The sequence below is a fragment of the Bubalus bubalis genome, chromosome 14 (assembly GCF_019923935.1).
Source record: "Bubalus bubalis isolate 160015118507 breed Murrah chromosome 14, NDDB_SH_1, whole genome shotgun sequence".
Classification (NCBI taxonomy): Eukaryota; Metazoa; Chordata; class Mammalia; order Artiodactyla; family Bovidae; genus Bubalus; species Bubalus bubalis.
This window is the reverse complement of record NC_059170.1, coordinates 38000438-38020704: the sequence shown is the minus strand read 5'-3', so window position 1 is coordinate 38020704 and position 20267 is coordinate 38000438.

The following is a 20267-nucleotide window of genomic DNA, read 5'->3' as shown; positions in this document are numbered from 1 at the left end:
TAAGAAACAGTGATTCAAATATTTATGTTAAGTGAAAAATACATTTATATATGAAAGCACATAATCCAGTTGAAATTACATAGATAAAATTCAACTAATTATGTGTTAAACTTTAACAATGATATCTTTCTTGACTATATCACTCAATTAATGCTTAAAGACAATACTGAATTTTATAGATCAACTAACCAAACCTTCTCTACTCAAATTTTTCCATGCAATTTAATGAAATGCATTTCAACCTGTCATAATGAAATGTTTTGTAATTAGCACTAAAAATAAGATATGGCATTCTAAAGTGCACTTCATTTACTACATATTTTTTCTAATATGGCTTATGGTGCTTTCTACCCCATGTGTCCACGATATAAGTACCAGGCACTGAGGATGAAAATGCATTTATGTATTTTTAAAAATTGCACTGGAAGTGCATCAAGAAAGTATACATATAAACTATCACTGAACCCGGTAGGCTTATTATCATTTCTCAAGACTGGGATCATCACCTGCCTCCTTTATTTCCAGCATTCCAGCTTTCTGTAGAGAAAACTAAAAAAAAAACAAGTGCCAGTGCTCACAAGGCTTGCTCTGCACTACTGTACATGCACATTACCTCCAGAGCACCCTTCACTCTCTGGCACTTGGTAGAGTCGGGAAAGGCTCATCCAGAGTGGCTGCCCTCTCCCTCCTGACCTCTGACAATCATGGTACCCGAATGCCTGAAAAGAATGAAAGCTTGCAGGTAACTCCTTCGTCTGTCCTCATTACATGATAGGTGCCATTCTTCAAGGTGGCACTAAAGAGAAAGGCTGCACAGGGTGTTTCCAGACCACCTACAAGGCTGCAACCATGCAGGGTGGGATGTGAGAGCCCTCGACGTCCACAACCTGACAGGCCTCCACCAGGACAGAAGCTGGACCCTCATCCAGCCACAGCTTCTGCAAAGAACTGAGAAGGTTCCTCTTCCCCCCAAGTCTTATAGCTGCTGCAGCACCTTTTGAGCATATATCCTCTGTGTTCATTGCAGTGAAACCTTTCTTCAGTGAGATTTGTGTTTAAGCATCCCTATGGAGCTGGAATCAAGATTGCCGGGAGAAATATCAATCACCTCAGATATGCAGATGACACCACCCTTATGGCAGAAAGTGAAGAGAAACTAAAAAGCTTCTTGATGAAAGTGAAAGAGGAGAGTGAAAAAGTTGGCTTAAAGCTCAACATTCAGAAAACGAAGATCATGGCATCTGATCCCAGCACTTCACGGGAAATAGATGGGGAAACAGTGTCAGACTTTATTTTTCTGGGTTCCAAAATCACTGCAGATGGTGATTGCAGACATAAAATTAAAAGACACTTACTCCTTGGAAGGAAAGTTATGACCAACCTAGATAGCATATTGAAAAGCAGAGACATTACTTTGCCAACAAAGGTCCGTCTATTCAAGGCTATGGTTTTTCCTGTGGTCATGTATGGATGTGAGAGTTGGACTGTGAAGAAAGCTGAGCGCCGAAGAATTGATGCTTTTGAACTGTGGTGTTGGACAAGACTCTTGAGAGTCCCTTGGACTGCAAGGAGATCCAACCAGTCCATTCTGAAGGAGATCAGCCCTGAGATTTCTTTGGAAGGAATGATGCTAAAGCTGAAACTCCAGTACTTTGGCCACCTCATGCGAAGAGTTGACTCATTGGAAAAGACAGATGCTGGGAGGGATTGGGGGCAGGAGGAGAAGGGGGCGACAGAGGATGAGATGGCTGGATGGCATCACTGATTCGATGGACATGAGTCTGAGTGAACTGTGGGAGTTGGTGATGGACAGGGAGGCCTGGCGTGTTGCGATTCATGGGGTCGCAAAGAGTCTGACACAACTGAGCGACTGAACTGAACTGATGAAGCATCCAGTTCGCTAAGTCACTACTTCAAAATTGTGTCCCCTTTAGAACACACTCAATCCATACTGAATGAGTAGAAGAATCTTCAAAACTTTTCCTAAGGCTTAACTCTGTACTCAAAGTTGAGATAAGTTTTGTGACTGTTTTAACAACTTACAGTATGGTCTCCTCAGGGAGTCAGCAGTGTATTTAAGGAGAGGATTATAACTCATGGCTCAGAGGTGACTGTAAGGCAGCATGTGACTGAGAGCTAGACTGTGTGGGGCATACGAGCCACAAGGCCACAGTGGGCAGGACACAAGTGAGAGAGCCAGAGCAGGCAGGAAAGACTGTGCCAAGTACTGACCTCTGTCCTCACAAGCAGGGTGAGGGTGCAGTCTGTCAACCACAGGGACTCTGGACCCAGACATGAAGAGAACAAGAAACCCACTCATCCAACAAGCTGACTAAAAGGCTATTCTCTGGAAAGTGCTGGTTCAGCACCAAGGGGAATTCAAAGATAAATGATACATCAAAGCATTTAAAATACCCAGCAGGTCTTAGTGATCACTCAGGGAAGGCATGCTCCCAGATGACTCACAAGTATGACCTTCTTTCCTTCTCACAAACCACCTATGGATGGTACTGGGTGTTATTATTGTTCCACTTTAGAGACAGGAGGTGACACAGACAAAGACTGAATAAACTGTTCAAGGTCATTCAGTGGGTAAACTGGGGTGATGGGGTCTGACCTTGTAAGAATGTACATAGCACAGAAGGAAGAAGGGAGCAGAGTCAGCAAAGAGAACAGAAGGTGGGCAGTAAGGAGGAAGGGCCAGTTACATCTCATTGGATTCAAACAGGCTCTTGTAGGATAGTATAAAAGGCAAGCGTCATCATTACACATTGCCTACCACTTTGGGGAAGGAATTACAGGAGTAAAGGAAAGAAGGACAAAAGGAAGGGAGGGAGAGAGGGAGGAAACTGCATTTATATGGAAGGTTACAGTATAAAGTAATGATTAGATACACAAGACATTCAAGGAAAGAAGAGGTGGAGGCGCACTACTGAAATCTGGGAGTGATGGCTGACACTGAAACTACATCTGTAGGAAGTACACCCAGTGGCCAGCATGAACCTGGACCAGTCACATGTGATTGGGAGCACTGGTAGGAACGTGCAGGCCATAAAGAGTACTCTCAGTGTGAGAAAAGAGAGACAATTTACAGAAGTTTCTTTGTTGCTGCTTGTTTGAGGGCATATATGCAAAAGGATCCTTTCCTCACTGAGAAATCTAATGGTCTCTCAATCGAACAATGGTTGGAAATGTGTGAGCGTGTGCTTGGGTTCACTCTGCTTTGTTTCGGTTATAATTACTGAATAAAGTTAATGCTATTTATAGCTAGAAACTAGGGGTCTAAGCATCTTGTAGTACATGGTGGTGTGGTGTGGTCTGTGGTTTAGTCAATAAATTGTATCTGACTCTTTGCGACCCCATGGACTATAGCTCACCAAACTCCTCTGTCAATGGGATTTTCCAGCCAAGAATACTGGAGTGGGTAGCCATTCCTTTCTCCAGGGGATCTTCCTGACCCAGGGGTTGAACTTGCGTCTCCTGCATTGCAGACAGATTCTTTACCTCTGAGCCAGTGGGGAAGCCAACTGCGGTACGTGATATACACCCACAAGATGAAGATCCAGCCAGCCAATTGCCTGCTGTCTATCTCTGCACCTCAAGAAATAATATGCTGCATAAGACTGTGAGGGCATTTCTCTGGAATAAAATGTCATCTCTGTAACAAAAGAATCCATTAAGGAGGGAAACACAGGAAGGTAAATTTCTTGAAAAAATAAAACCCTAAATATTGTTTTTCTTTATCATTGATAGTTCTTAAAATATACTCTGCAAGGTTTGTGACTAGATGAGATGCTTCATTCCACTGTACCAGAAACAATAGTAACCATTACACTACTACTTATTCACTGCTCCTTACAGCTTAATGAGGATAAAAACTTCTGTTTAGATTCGAAGGTCATGCATCTTATGCAGCAGGCAGATGAAGAAGTGATCATTTAAGATATCTTTAAAATATCCCTTTGTTCAGATGTTCATGGGAACCATTAAAGATAATGAGTGCTAAACAAGCAATGCTGAAATGGAATAATGATGTGTTTCATTTGTTTCTAGAGTTTAGCTGTTTCCCCACTTTTTATAAAGCTATGGCTCATCGTGTCCCAAGACTAAGCAATTCTTTAAGTTATAAATTCTGCTCTTTCCCTGCTCCAGACCCAGAAACTCTTCTTGATAAATGATGACAATCCACATCACGGTCATGACTTTTTGTGTGAGTGATAATGTGACTGACTCTTTTTATTATAGATTTGTTCCCAAGAATCATCCCAGCATATGAACCGAGAGTCCTATTTTTCTTCATGTTACTGTGCTTTCTTACTGAAGACTCACCCATTTACAGCTAGGCACATTTAGAAACAGCATTAATATAAAAACTGCTTTGAGGATTTCATTCGGAGTGTCGGTAGCCTCGGAGCTGGTCTGGTTGACTGCCGCAACACGTGGCTGTCTTTTGTTATCACGACCTCATTACACCATGTACAGAAACACATAATGTACACATTTTTCCTCTACATTTTCTTCTGCCTTGTTTAAGTAATAGAGAAAATTACTTATTGACATAATTTCTAGAAAATGTATATCCTCAGTTTTCTACTTGATTTTAAATATGAAAATTCAAATTACAAAAGTACTGAATCATACCACACTAAAGTGAAAAATGGATTTCTTTACACCTCCTCCATGTGATAATCTGTTAATGGTAGTTTTGTCTGGAGAAGAGCAACTAGAGAGAGCTACTGAAAAAAAGCTTAAAATGCACTGATAAGATAAAAATTCCCTAGTGTTATTTTTGAATAGACTCTCCTAGTGCTATTCATGGTGATCACATTTAGATATCTATATGACTTCCTATTTTTAAATTTCTGCCTTATATTCCCAAAGTTAAATTTTTTAAAATAGACATCTTTGAGTACATTTGTCAAAAATTTAATTACTATTGAACTTTCCTTTAGACTATTTTTATGCTCAAATCTTATGACAATCTAAAATAATTAGGTCTAGATAAGCACACTTTAAAATATTTTGTATATTTTTAAGGTGAAGGTGATTGAAGATGATTCTATAATTCTTGGCAGGACTTGCTTCCCTAAGTAAGGAAAAGAGTGGAGTCCACAATGATACACTCTCTGCTCCTGAGCACACCTGAGAAGAAACATGCCAATCAGAGCAGGGCATCTGCCAACGTGGCAGGTTTGAAGGAGACGACCAAATTAAGTAACAGCCTCCATCCAGGAGGAGAGGAGTCCGCAGCTGACCCACTCACAATCCAGACGCCTGGGACCCCCTCCTGAGCTGATTTAGCAGGGATCCCAGGGGAGAAGGCCCAGGAAGGAAAACATCCAGTCCCAGGATCAGGGTGAGGGGAACAGAGACAATGAGCCCAGGCTAGCCTCTTCTCCATCCACTGTGTCCTCAAAGTGGTTGCCTTTGCCCTTTTAAATGCTGGATGTGGAGCAAGTTTGGTGTGTTCAGTCCCCAAGTGTAGCTAATCGAGGACTGAAATATGTATTAAGCATCAGTGACTTGCCAGATTCTTGCTCACAATTTCTTTTTCCAGACTGAAATATCAATATCTCCCCCTTACGATTTCCTGCTAACAAGCAATGAGAATCACATAATGGATTTTTCTTTTCCAATTTTAGCGCTGGCCAGCTACAAACACAGAGCCATGTTTTTGGCTCAAATTTGCTATCTATGGACCAAAGAACCATGCAAGCAATTAAATAGTCATTTCTTAGCATTAAAATTTTTTTAAATAAGTTATTTTAGACATATAGTTATGGAACAGACCTCCTTAGAAGACGACATAATCCTCCTGCAACCCTCCCTTAGATTTTCAGATATTAGCTTATAAGCAGAAACGAGGACACTAATTTGTAGCATTTCACTGAAGGATAACAAACTTACCTCTATCCTCTTATTCCTTTCTGCAATATTAAATAAAGGAGTTTAATTCTTTAAAATTGTATCCTCATTTAGCTTTGGATCCTGTCTTTCTCTTTTTTTGCCAGGAAAAGTTCCTGCTTTTGTTAACAACAATACTAGAAAGCAATGCTGATCAATTCCTACAGTCTCCAGGGGATGAAACTATTTCTACGAAACTTTTAATTTTGCAATGCTTCACCCCCCTCTCTAGAGAGTCTGTCCTTGGTTTTCTTGCATGAGAGTAGTTATAGTGCTTACTCTCTGCTAGTGACTCCTGCCCTGTTCTCCCATCCCACTGCGTCCCCTGCACTTTCTACAGATGTCAAAGCACAGAGGTTAGACACGCATTTGCAGCCAATCAACTGGAATCTGAGGTCAAGCTCTGCCCCTTGTCCATTTAGTGCAACCTGAAAAGCTTGGCTAACTTTAAAACTCAGCTTCCCCAAATGATAGAGTAAGGATGATAATGATGGCAAATACTTAAACATTTCTCAGCCTCAATGAATACAGCTTGTTTGTTCTGGGTTCATTTCCTTTGATTGTTTCCTAAATGTGAATACTCCTTAAGATTCATGCCTTGAGCACAACCATTCCCCAAACTATCTTTCAGAGGCTTTTGAGGTGCTACTTGAATATAAAGATTGTGGGGTTTCCAGCCTGCATCTTCTGAATCAGTCTCCACATGTGGAGTAGAGAGCCATGCCTTCCACTATGTGAGCTCACCATCACCCTTCAGGGAGTGCCCATCCTGGGCCTTCAACCACTGTTTCCATGATATGATTTTGCACTTTGATTCCCTCTGTCTCTGCCCCCTTAACCAAATGCTACCTTCCCTCCACAAACCCGGCCTGTTCTCAGGCTGTATACACATATTTTCTAAATTCTGTGCACCATAGCATTTCACTAAACATTCTGAAATAAAATTTGATGTCTTCCGTATATATGTTATCTCTGGTGATGTAACATAAGAATAATGTGACTCACTGGTAAAGGTAAAACCGATTTTTAATACCATAATGGTGAAGCTTAATCACTCTCAACTCTACAGTTTAAAAGAAAAAAAATTGCAAATAATTATAAATACAAAATTTGTTACTGAAATTCTAGAATTGAAAAATACTATCTGAAATTAGAATCATTTAATATGGTGAGTAACAGATTAGAATGGCATAAGACAAGATTCATAACTGGAAAACAGAAAAATCAAAAATATACAAACTAAAGGTCAGAATAGAAAAAAAAATAGACTGTAAGAAGGAAAAATGGATAAAAGTACAGGACATAATTTTAAAAAATGGTTTAATATATATGATTAGCTTACCAGGAAAAAAATAAATCAAATGGGACAGAAGAAATATTTAAAGAGATAATGCTTAAGAATGACCCAACACAGATGAAAGATATCAATACACAGATTTGAAAACTGCTTAGTCAGATTTATTCTTACTAGTTTTCTTGTGAATCTAGTGTGCATGTATTATTTATTATATCTTGATTCCTTTTATGAGTTTCTCTTTCTCTTTGCTCTTCAGCACTTTTTCTATTCCCTTTCTATGTGTGATTTTTCTTTTTAATCTATCCTGTATAGGGTAACCTGCATTCCCTCCACCCAACTGAGTTCTCTGTATAGACTCAGTTCAGTTCAGTACACTTCAGTCACTCAGTCGTATCTGACTGTTTGCAAACCCATGAATCGCAGCATGCCAGGCCTCCCTGTTCATCACCAACTCCCGAAGTTTACTCAAACTCATGTCCATCGAGTCGGTGATGCCATCCAGCCATCTCATCCTCTGTTGCCCCCTTCTCCTCCCGCCCTCAATCCCTCCCAACATCAGGGTCTTTTCCAATGAGTCAACTCTTCACATGAGGTGGCCAAAGTACTGGAGTTTCAGCTTCAGCATCATTCCTTCCAATGAACACCCAGGACTGATCTCCTTTAGAATGGACAGGTTGGATTTCCTTGCAGTCCAAGGGACTCTCAACAGTCTTCTCCAATACCACAGTTCAAAAGCATCAATTCTTCGGCGCTCAGCTTTCTTCACAGTCCAACTCTCACATCCATACATGACCACTGGTAAAACCATAGCCTTGACTAGACGAACCTTTGTTGGCAAAGTAATGTCTCTGCTTTTCAATATGCTATCTAGGTTGGTCACAACTTTCCTTCCAAGGAGTAAGCGTCTTTTAATTTCATGGCTGCAATCACCATCTGCATTGATTCTGGAGTCCCAAAAAATAAAGTCTGACACTGTTTTCACTGTTTCCCCATCTATTTGCCATGAAGTGATGGGACCAGATGCCATGATCTTCATTTTCTGAATGCTGAGCTTTAAACCAACTTTTTCACTCTCCACTTTCATTTTCATCAAGAGGCTTTTTAGTTCCTCTTCACTTTCTGCCATAAGGGTGGTGTCATCTGCATATCTGAGGTGATTGATATTTCTCCCCGCAATCTTGATTCCAGCTTGTGCTTCTTCCAGCCCAGCGTTTCTCATGATGTACTCTGCATAGAAGGTAAATAAGCAGAGTGACAGTAACAGCCTTGACGTACTCCTTTTCCTATTTGGAACCAGTCTGTTGTTCCATGTCCAGTTCTAACTGTTGCTTCCTGACCTGCATATAGGTTTCTCAAGAGGCAGGTCAGGTGGTCTGGTATTCCCATCTCTTTCAGAATTTTCCACAGTTTATTGTGATCCACACAGTCAAAGGTTTTGGCATAGTCAATAAAGCAGAAATAGATGTTTTCCTGGAGCTTTCTTGCTTTTTTGATGATCCAACAGATGTTGGCAATTTGATCTCTGGTTCCTCTGCCTTTTCTAAAACCAGCTTGAACATCTGGAAGTTCATGGTTCACGTATTGCCGAAGCCTGGCTTGGAGAATTTTGAGCATTACTTTACTAGCGTGTGAGATGAGTGCAATTGTGCGGTAGTTTGAGCATTCTTTGGCATTGCCTTTCTTTGGGATTGGAATGAAAACTGACCTTTTCAAGTCCTGAGGCCACTGCTGAGTTTTCCAAATTTGCTAGCACATTGAGTGCAGCACTTTCACAGCATCATCTTTCAGGATTTGAAATAGCTCAACTGGAATTCCATCACCTCCACTAGCTTTGTTCGTAGTGATGCTTTCTAAGGCCCACTTGACTTCACATTCCAGGATGTCTAGCTCTGGGTGAGTGATCACACCATCGTGATTATCTGGGTCGTGAAGATCTTTTTTGTACAGTTCTGTATAGCCTAAGATCCCTCATTAACTCATACCAAGAATCAACTACTCCCCCAAAGAAGAAAGTGACCAGAAATTATCAGATTTCTCAGAAGCATTGTTTTTGTGTCTGTAGAATTTCAATGTATCTATTTCTCACTTCTCCAGTTTTATAATTTATTCTACTTGTTGCAGTACTCATATTAGCATACTTGCTGATGTTCCTGCTCAAACTGTCCACAAGGGGAAGAGAACATGTGTTTCTGTCTCATGTCCCAATCCTCGAAGGTGTGCTGGAATTGGGAAGTATGATTTTACTATGTGGTGGTGGTGCTACTCTGAAATTTGGGAGTTTTGGTTTCAGTGAACACTTTGATTCCTGCTCCCTGGAAACTGGGCCTTAAGCAAACAGCTTCGTTTTAGGCATGCTTAAAACCATCTAGATTTTTTTCAGGGGAGGGTTTGGCCATGCTGCATAGCTTGTGGGAATCTTAGTTCCCTGACCAGGGAATGAACCTAAGCCATGGCCATGAAAGCACTGAGTCTTAACTGTGGGACTGCCGGGAATTTCCCCAAAACAATCTGGTTTTGACCTCTTCCTGGAGCATGGAAATGTAGAAAGACAATGAGTAGCAAAGTGAGCAGAACACGAACAAGGAGCACAGTAGGACTGGGAAGTTGACTATATATATATAAGACTATAGATATTAAAAATCAGAAAAAAATGACATGAAGTGCACCCTTCCTCTGCATTCTCCCAACATACCTAAAGACAACATCTTTGTTATTCACCCTTGTTAATCTAAAATAGGTGAAGGCAATAGAATAGGAAGAGGTGTCCAACGCTGTCATAGAAACCCAGGAGGCAAAATGTTGGTATGGCTCAGAGTGCCTACTTGTGGCAGGAAGAAGCCTTGGGTCCATACAGTTTGAAGACAGAGCCACTGTGGCGCCTGGACAGACTGAGAATATTACTAGTGTGAGCACAGTAAAGAGATGGCTATACGCTGAGATGGACAACTAAGCAGGGAAAAGTGCTGCTGGTCCTTGGAGAGCACTAATTGTAGCAACACACTATTCCCAAACCACTCACCCCTCAGATTTAAAAGAACAAGTTATTTGGTATTTCAATGTTTTCACGGGGATATTGGCAGTAACAGCTTTTTCCTATTCACACATACCCACACACACAAAATTTAACAGATTGCACAGAGCAGTGAGTTCAATTGTCATTAGTGTTCTTTCACTGGCTGGGCTGAGCATATTTTGCAAAATAACTTCCTTGGCAAGCCAGGTAAACATGGTCTCTCAGCCTCACTATTTAGAAAATTGTTACTTTCCCCATTGAAAAAAATAAAATTCATGACTCTCTGGTTCTGAAGACACTGAAAATGTATCATTAAAATGATACCACCATGGGTTTAGTAGGTTTTACTTGTCAGTATTCTTACAAATGGGGCTTCCCTGGTGGCTCAGATGGCAAAAAAATCTGCCTGCAATACAGAAGACCTGGATTCGATCCCTGGGTTGGGAAGATCCCCTGGAGGAGGGCATGGTAACCCTCTTTAGTATTCTTGCCTGGAGAATCCCCACAGACAGAGGAGCCTGGTGGGCTACAGTCCATGGGGTCACAAAGAGTCAGACACAACTAAGCTACTAAGTACAGCATAGCACATTCTTACAAATATAACAGGAACCATGAATGTGGTAACCAATGTACAATATTATAACTGCATTTTATTCCTTAACAACTCATTTTCTTCCCTGGAGTTAAAGATTATTTTTTCCAGCGGATGGGTCCTGGTATGGTAAGCTTACTGCTTAATTTTTTATAACGTATCTATCACTAATTTAGCTCTGACACTCCATAAGCAATCTCCATAAGAAACCTTATACAATTAAATGCCTGAAGTAACCTTTTTTCTGCTGGAGGAATCTACCACAACAGCATCCTGGCTGCTATTAAGATTTGCTGCACAGCCTCACCTGGGGACCCTCTTTCACAGACAGAAAATGCTCTGCTCGCCTACGTTCAATCTCCTACTTCGTGGATCTCATATTTCTCTCTCTTTAGTTACTCCCTTGTTTACTGAAATATCCTGAGAAATTACATATGAAAGTTAGCTTTTGGGGGTCTGGAATATCTGAAGATCTTTTTATCATCACACTTCATGGCAGCTTGGCAGGAATTCTTGAAGACGTGCTCCTCCAAGTCATCAAAGAGTCAGAGTTTCCACCTTCCAGAGCTGCAGCCAAGAAGTCAACTCTTCTGTGGTCCATGCTCTGTGGATGTGCCCGAGTTACTCTCTTTGTTACACATCACCCCAAACCTAATAAAGCAGCAACACATTGCTCTCCTGAGAAGTCCCACTGGTGGCAGGAAGGAAGAATGGACTTCTCTCAGGGCCATGCTCCCCAGAGCTGCAGCTGGGAGACCCGAGTGGCTGGCAGGTTCGTGACTAGGGGCTATCACCCCCTGGAGATGGCATCTCACAGTGCCTGGCTCCTGGGCAGGCACTGCTGGTAGAAGCATCAACATATGGTCTGGGCGCCTCATGGTGCAGCAGCCCAAGTGTGTTACACTTCATGTCTACCCCCTGGTTTACTGACATAAAAATTGTATATATTTAGTTGCACATTGTGCTTTTTTTGTTAAAGTTTTTTTTTTTCTTTTGATGTGGACCATTTCTAAAGTCTTTATTGAATATGTTACAATATTGTTTCTGTTGTTTTCTGGCCTTGTTCTGGTTTTCTGGCCATGAGGCTTGTGGGATCTTAGCTTCCTGACCAGAGACTGAACCTGAACCCCCTGCATTGGAAGGTGAAGTCTCAACCACTGCACTTCCAGGGAGGGCCCATAATGTGCATTTTTAAAGGTGCATGACACTCTCTAATATGTTTTCATCATGAAATGATCACCACAGTCAAGTCAGACATTTCAAGAACTTAACCAGTCTTATAACCGGAAGTTCTTACCCTTTCTGCTCACCTCCCAGCCCCTGGAAACTACAATTCTACTCTTTGTTTTTATGAGTATGGTATTTTAGATTTCACATACAAGTGAGCTTATACATTATTTGTCTGACTTTTATTGAGTTGGCAAAAAAAGTTCGTTTGGATTTTGCTGTATCATGTTATGGAAAAACCCGAACTAACTAAGTGTTGGCCAACCCAATACTTAGCTTAACGACCTCAAGGTTCATCTGTACTGTTGCAAATGGCAAAATTCTTCCTTTTTTAATGGTTGAATAACAGTACACTGTGTAAACTTAGAGAACAAATTTATGGTTGCCAGGGGGAAGGGTGGGAGGAAGGGATAGTTAGGAAATTTGGGATGGACATGTACACATTGCTATATTTTAAATGGACAACCAATAAGGACCTATTTTACAGCACAGGGAACTCTGCTCAGTGTCATGTGGCAGCCTGGATAGGAGGAGGGTTTGGGGAAGAATGGATAAATGTGTATTATGGCTGAGTTCCTTCACTGTTCACGTGAAACTATCAGTTCAGTTCAGTTCAGTCGCTCAGTCATGTCCAACTCCTTGTGACCCCATGGACTGCAGCATGCCAGTCCTCCCTGTCCATCACCAACTCCCAGAGTTTACGCAAACTCTTGTCCATTGAGTCGGTGATACCATCCAACCATCTCGTCCTCTGTCATCCCCTTCTCCTCCTGCATTCAATCTTCCCCAGCATCAGGGTCCTTTCAAATGAATCAACTCTTTGCATCAAGAAGCCAAAGGATTGGCACTTCAGCTTCAGCATCAGTCCTTCCAATGAATATTCAGGGTTGATTTCCTTTAGGATGGACTGGTTGGATCTCCTTGCAGTCCAGGGACTCTCAAGAGTCTTCTCCAACACCACAGTTCAAAAGCATCAATTCTCTGGGGCTCAGATTTTGTTATAGTCCAACTCTCACATCCATACATGACTACTGGAAAAACCATAGCCTTGACTAGAGAGACCTTTGTTGGCAAAGTAATGTCTCTGCTTTTTAATATGCTGTCTGAAACTATAATAACATTGTTAATCAGCTATCAGTCAGTTCAGTTCAGCCGCTCAGTCATGTCCGACTCTTTGCGACCCCATGAATTGCAGCACACCAGGCCTCCCTATCCATCACCAACTCCCAGAGTCCACACAGACTCACGTCCATCGAGTCAGTGATGCCATCCAGCTATCTCATTCTCCATCGTCCCCTTCTCCTCCTGCCCCCAATCCCTCCCAGCATCAGAGTCTTTCCCAATGAGTCAACCCTTCTCATGAGGTGGACAAAGTACTGGAGTTTCAGCTTTAGCATCATTCCTTCCAAAAAAATCCCAGGGCTGATCTCCTTCAGAATGGACTGGTTGGATCTCCTTGCAGTCCAAGGGACTCTCAAGAGTCTTGTCCAACACCACAGTTCAAAAGCATCAATTCTTCGGTGCTCAGCTTTCTTCACAGTCCAACTCTCACATCCATACATGACCACAGGAAAAACCATAGCCTTGACTAGACGAACCTTTGTTGGCAAAGTAATGTCTCTGCTTTTGAATATGCTATCTAGGTTGGTCATGACTTTCCTTCCAAGGAGTAAGCGTCTTTTAATTTCATGGCTGCATTCACCATCTGCAGTGATTCTGGAGCCCCAAAAATTAAAGTCTGACACTGTTTCCACTGTTTCCCCATCTATTTCCCATGAAGTGATGGGACCAGATGCCATGATCTTCGTTTTCTGAATGTTGAGCTTTAAGCCAACTTTTTCACTCTCCTCTTTCACTTTCATCAAGAGGCTTTTTAGTTCCTCTTCACTTTCTGCCATAAGGGTGGTGTCATCTGCATATCTGAGGTGATTGATATTTCTCCCAGCAATCTTGATTCCAGCTTGTGCTTCTTCCAGCCCAGCATTTCTCATGATGTACTCTGCATAGAAGGTAAATAAGCAGGGTGACAATATACAGCCTTGACGTACTCCTTTTCCTATTTGGAACCAGTCTGTTGTTCCATGTCCAGTTCTAACTGTTGCTTCCTGACCTGCATATAGGTTTCTCAAGAGGCAGGTCAGGTGGTCTGGTATTCCCCTCTCTTTCAGAATTTTCCACAGTTTATTGTGATCCACACAATCAAAGGTTTTGGCATAGTCAATAAAGCAGAAATAGATGTTTTTCTGGAATTCTCTTGCTTTTTTGATGATCCAGCAGATGTTGGCAATTTGATCTCTGGTTCCTCTGCCTTTTCTAAGACCAGCTTGAACATCAGGAAGTTCACGGTTCACATATTGCCGAAGCCTGGCTTGGAGAATTTTGAGCATTACTTTACTAGCGTGTGAGATGAGTGCAATTGTGTGGTAGTTTGAGCATTCTTTGGCATTGCCTTTCTTTGGGATTGGAATGAAAACTGACCTTTTCCAGTCCTGAGGCCACTGCTGAGTTTTCCAAATTTGCTGGCATATTGAGTGCAGCACTTTCACAGCATCATCTTTCAGGATTTGAAATAGCTCAACTGGAATGCCATCACCTCCACTAGCTTTGTTCGTAGTGATGCTTTCTAAGGCCCACTTGACTTCACATTCCAGGATGTCTGGCTCTAGGTCAGTGATCACACCATCGTGATTATCTGGGTCGTGAAGATCTTTTTTGTACAGTTCTTCTGTGTATTCTTGCCATCTCTTCTTAATATCTTCTGCTTCTGTTAGGTCCATACCATTTCTGTCCTTTATCGAGCCCATCTTTGCTTGAAATATTCCCTTGGTATCTCTAATTTTCCTGAAGAGATCTCTAGTCTTTCCCAGTCTGTTGTTTTCCTCTATTGCTTTGCATTGATCGCTGAAGAAGGCTTTCTTATCTCTTCTTGCTATTCTTTGGAACTCTGCATTCAGATGCTTATATCTTTCCTTTTCTCCTTTGCTTTTTGCTTCTCTTCTTTTCATAGCTATTTGTAAGGCCTCCCCAGACAGCCATTTTGCTTTTTTGCATTTCTTTTCCATGGGGATGGTCTTGATCCCTGTCTCCTGTACAGTGTCACGAACCTCATTCCATAGTTCATCAGGCACTCTATCTATCAGATCTAGGCCCTTAAATCTATTTCTCACTTCCACTGTAGAATTATAAGGGATTTGATTTAGGTCATACCTGAATGGTCTAGTGGTTTTCCCTACTTTCTTCAATTTAAGTCTGAATTTGACAATAAGGAGTTCATGATCTGAGCCACAGTCCTGATCTTGTTTTTGCTGACTGTATAGAGCTTCTCCATCTTTGGCTGCAAAGAATATGATCAATCTGATTTAAGTGTTGACCATATGGTGATGTCCATGTATAGAGTCTTCTCTTGTGTTGATGGAAGAGGGTGTTATACCCCAACACAAAATAAGAAGTTTAAAAAAAAAAAAGACTAAACAAAATAAAAAACAGTACACAGTGTGTGTATGTGTATGTGTGTTTCTTTATCTGTTCATTAACCAATGGACACAGGTTATTTCCATGTCTTGGCTATTGTGAATAATACTGCAATGAATATGGAAGTGCAGATATCTTTTCAAAATACTGATTTTTATCTCCTCTGGACACATACCCAGTAGTGGGATTGCTAGATTATATGGTGCATGTTCAGTCACATAGTCATGTCCAACTCTTCTTGACCCCATGGGCTGCAGCCCACCAGCCTCCTCTGTCCATGAACTTTCCCAAGCAAGAATACTGGAGTGGGTTTCCATTTCTGCCTCCAGGGGATTTCCCCCACCCAGGGATGAAACCCACATCTCCTGTATCTCCTGCATGGGCAGGCAGATTCTTTACCACTGCAGCACCTGGGAAGATGAATCATATGGTAGTTCTATGTAAAAGGTGATCACCCCAACTGCTTTCTACTCTGACCTGCAGTGTTTCATGAGGGTTGTGCTTAACTTCCAATTATATTTAATTCACATATGCACTGCAGCACACTCAGCCCCCAGATCCTCCTAGTGTAAAATATAGGAGGAAAACATGAGAAATCAGCTTCTATAATCTTAGGAAGAGTTCTGTGAAGAGTACGCAGCAACATATGTGAAACAGACTATGTTTTCAATGGCACTAAGAAAATACAAATGATCATTTTATAATTTTCTAGCCTGAGCTTGCTGAATAGCTGCTCCATACTGCAGTGTTTCTACATAACTATGGAGAACATGGCTTCAACATGAATGGACCCTCAGGGTCTCTGGAGCCTCTCCTGCCCCCACGCTCTACTGTGAGATTACTGAGAACAACAGCAATTTCACTGACTGAATCATCACTTAGATATGTCTTGTCTGACTTCCGTAACACTTTCATGAGGTATTACTTTAAAAAGTAATACTCAGACATTTTGGTCAGTTTCTCCAGTTTCTTTGGTGAGGGACAAAGCAGAGACTTGAATACAACTGAAGTTATTGGAATTCCCATGGTTGTTTCCATGGGTCTCTACAGAAAACATGAGATGGCCAATACAAAAGAAATTTCATAGATTTTTTTTATTATAAGTAAGCATTTCTATGAGTATATTATTATTTATAAAATCATGAGAACATTGGTAAGAGTCCTTGATTTTTTCACTACATTAAAAATTATCAGTAAACACACTTGGAAGCACCATCAGCCTCAGCAAAAGTACTTACCACTGGCTGATTGATAACAATTCCAAATTGGATTTTGACCCCTGCTTCTAGTGGCTCAGACAGTAAAGAATCTCCCTGCAATGTGGGAGACCCAGGTTCGATCTCTGGGTCAGGACGATCCCCTGGATAAGGGAATGGCAACCCTCTGCAGTGTGCTTGCCTGGAGAATGTCCCTGGATGGAGGAGTCTGCAGGCTACAGTCCACGGGGTCGCAAAGAGTCAGACACAACTGAGCAACTAACACTTTCACTTGTCATTTTCACTTTCTCCAAACACAGTTAACTTCAGTTGAGAATAGCGTACTGGTAGGAATCATTGACTAATAATAAAAATAGAATGCTTTTCTCGAATAGGATACAAAAATATCAACTGACTTGGTATTCCCAACCTACAAATTTCCAACTTCATTCTGTACCTATTTGCTAGATAGCGATTCCCAAAATTAATTACAATTTTAGGTTAAAAAATATTGAAAATAAGTATTTACTCTAAGAAGAGAATGCATAAATTGGATATTTGGTAAGGTATCTCCTAAAAAGATAGACATTTTACTTTAATAAAGTATAATTTATGAAACCTCCCTTCTTTATAAAATAAATTTAATTTTATAGTATTTACTAGTAATTGGTTAATAATAAAATAATAATTATGATGATGATAATTTATGCTCTTAATGAGGACCACGAGGGTTTGAAACATGTTTGAAGTATATGGAATCATAAATAATTGCACTGAGTTTTCCACAGAGAGGCAAATGACCTCAAAGATTAATTTAGATGTGAGTGTAAAACTACTGGGCAGAGAGGATGCTTCAGAGCACTGAGGGTCTCCCTCCCCCAGTTTTGAACTGAGGCAGCACAAACACGGAATTCCCACCATGGAGAGGCCAACTTCCCAGGGCAGGCAGTCTGCACAGGGGATTCTCCTTAAAAGGCAGTTTCCTGCCCCGACTCCACTCAGAACACTGTCAGCTAATCTGAGAAACACTTTCTTCTGTGTCAGTTCAGTTCAGTCGCTCAGTCGTGTCCGACTCTTTGAGACCCCATGAATCGAAGCACGCCAGGCCTCCCTGTCCATCACCAACTCCCAGAGTTCACTCAAATCCATGTCCATCAAGTTGGTGATGCCATCCAGCCATCTCATCCTCTGTCGTCCCCTTCTCCTCCTGCCTCCAATCCCTCCCAGCATCAGAGTCTTTTCCAATGAGTGAACTTTTCTCATGAAGTGGCCAAAGTACTGGAGTTTCAGCTTTAGCATCATTCCTTCCAAAAAAATCCCAGGGCTGATCTCCTTCAGAATGGACTGGTTGGATCTCCTTGTAGTCCATGGGACTCTCAAGAGTCTTCTCCAACACCACAGTTCAAAAGCATCAATTCTTCAGTGCTTAGCTTTCTTCACAGTCCAACTCTCACATCCATACATGACCACTGAAAAAACCATAGCCTTGAGTAGACGGACCTTTGTTGGCAAAGTAATGTCTCTGCTTTTGAATATGCTATCTAGGTTGGTCATAACTTTTCTTCCAAGGAGTAAGTGTCTTTTAATTTCATGGCTGCATTCACCATTTGCAGTGATTTTGGAACCCCAAAAAATAAAGTCTGACACTGTTTCCCCATCTATTTCCCATGAAGTGATGGGACCAGATGCCATGATCTTCGTTTTCTGAATGTTGAGCTTTAAGCCAACTTTTTCACTCTCCTCTTTCACTTTCATCAAGAGGCTTTTTAGTTCCTCTTCACTTTCTGCCATAAGGGTGGTGTCATCTGCATATCTGAGGTGACTGATATTTCTCCCAGCAATCTTGATTCCAGTTTGTGCTTCTTCCAGCCCAGCGTTTCTCATGATGTACTCTGCATAGAAGTTAAATAAGCAGGGTGACAATATACAGCCTTGACGTACTCCTTTTCCTATTTGGAACCAGTCTGTTGTTCCATGTCCAGTTCTAACTGTTGCTTCCTGACCTGCATATAGGTTTCTCAAGAGGCAGGTCAGGTGGTCTGGTATTCCCATCTCTTTCACCTGACCTGCCTCCTGAGAAACCTATATGCAGGTTAGGAAGCAGCAGTTAGAACTGGACATGGAACAACAGACTGGTTCCAAATAGGAAAAGGAGTATGTCAAGGCTGTATATTGTCACCCTGTTTATTCTTCTGTGTACCTGACCCCAAACAGATGAACACTCGATTTCATAGACTCCAGTTACACAAACAGGTGTAAACACACTCATAATAGCACTACTCAACCTTCAGCTCCAAACAAAATTCAACCATGACTTCAGGAAAAAGGGAATTCTGGGTGCATTGGCTCCTCACAACAAAATATTTCAGTCCAGCATTACTGTTTTAATTCCATACATGGAAATTAGATGAAAATACACAAAGAATTACATGGGTTTGCTTCAATATTAAAAACTTCAATATTACAAGCAACTCATCACAGATGTGTCAGCTGATCAGTACTCCAAACATCTGACCTGAGAAGGAGTTCACGAATTTGCTAGGAAGATGGACATCAGCTCACAGGAGAGCCTCCTGCATCTACTATGTCAATCGCCTTCCTTCACTGAAGGATTATACCCATTTCTGTTAATGACCTTGTCATTTGAAATGGAAAAAAATTCACAATTACACAGACTCTCCAGGCTTAAAATAGGGCTGTGGGGAGAGGAGTATTTATGGATTAATGTGTCCTCCTTACTTATAAGAACACAATAACCAATCCAGTTAAAAGGAGCAGTGATAGCAATTGTCCTCTGCTTGTGATAAACAAATCTGCTTCTCTTAATCTCATCCACTGGGGCTCAGACTAAAACAAATGTGACCTGATAGGCTTAGTCCAATTTATTTTCCGATTATAAGAACAGCTCCACCTGTTATATATCTGCCAGAAAAAACTGTTGCCGATATTTTTAAACCACAATCTACAATAAGCATCACAGGGCATACAGCAAAAAGATAAAATGTTTAAAGAGAAAATGAATATTTAGAAGCACACTGAGAGGGAAGGAAAGAGGAGGGGCCTATCAAAATGCATTCCACATAGTTCAGATATTTTTCTCCCTGTTGGGTGAGTGGTAGGATTCTGAATTGCTTTCTAGAGACAAATTCCACTGAGTCTTACTTCTCTTTGACTCTGCGTTCATATTACAAGAAGGCTGAGGGCACCAGGGAGCACTGAAGCATTGCTGAGAAGTTGAACCTGCTGCTGCTGCTAAATCACTTCAGTAGTATCTGACTCTGTGCGACCCCATAGACAGAAGCCCACCAGGCACCCCCGTCCCTGGGATTCTCCAGGCACTGGAATGGGTTGCCATTTCCTTCTCCAATGCATGAAAGTGAAAATGAAGTTGCTCAGTTGTGTCCGACTCTTTGCGACCCCATGGACTGCAGCCTTCCAGGCTCCTCCATCCATGGGAGTTTCCAGGCAAGAGTACTGGAGTGGGGTGCCATTGCCTTCTCTGAGTTGAACCTGATACCTCCCCAAATCATGGCTTAATAAATCAATAAACTGATTACTGAACTCATA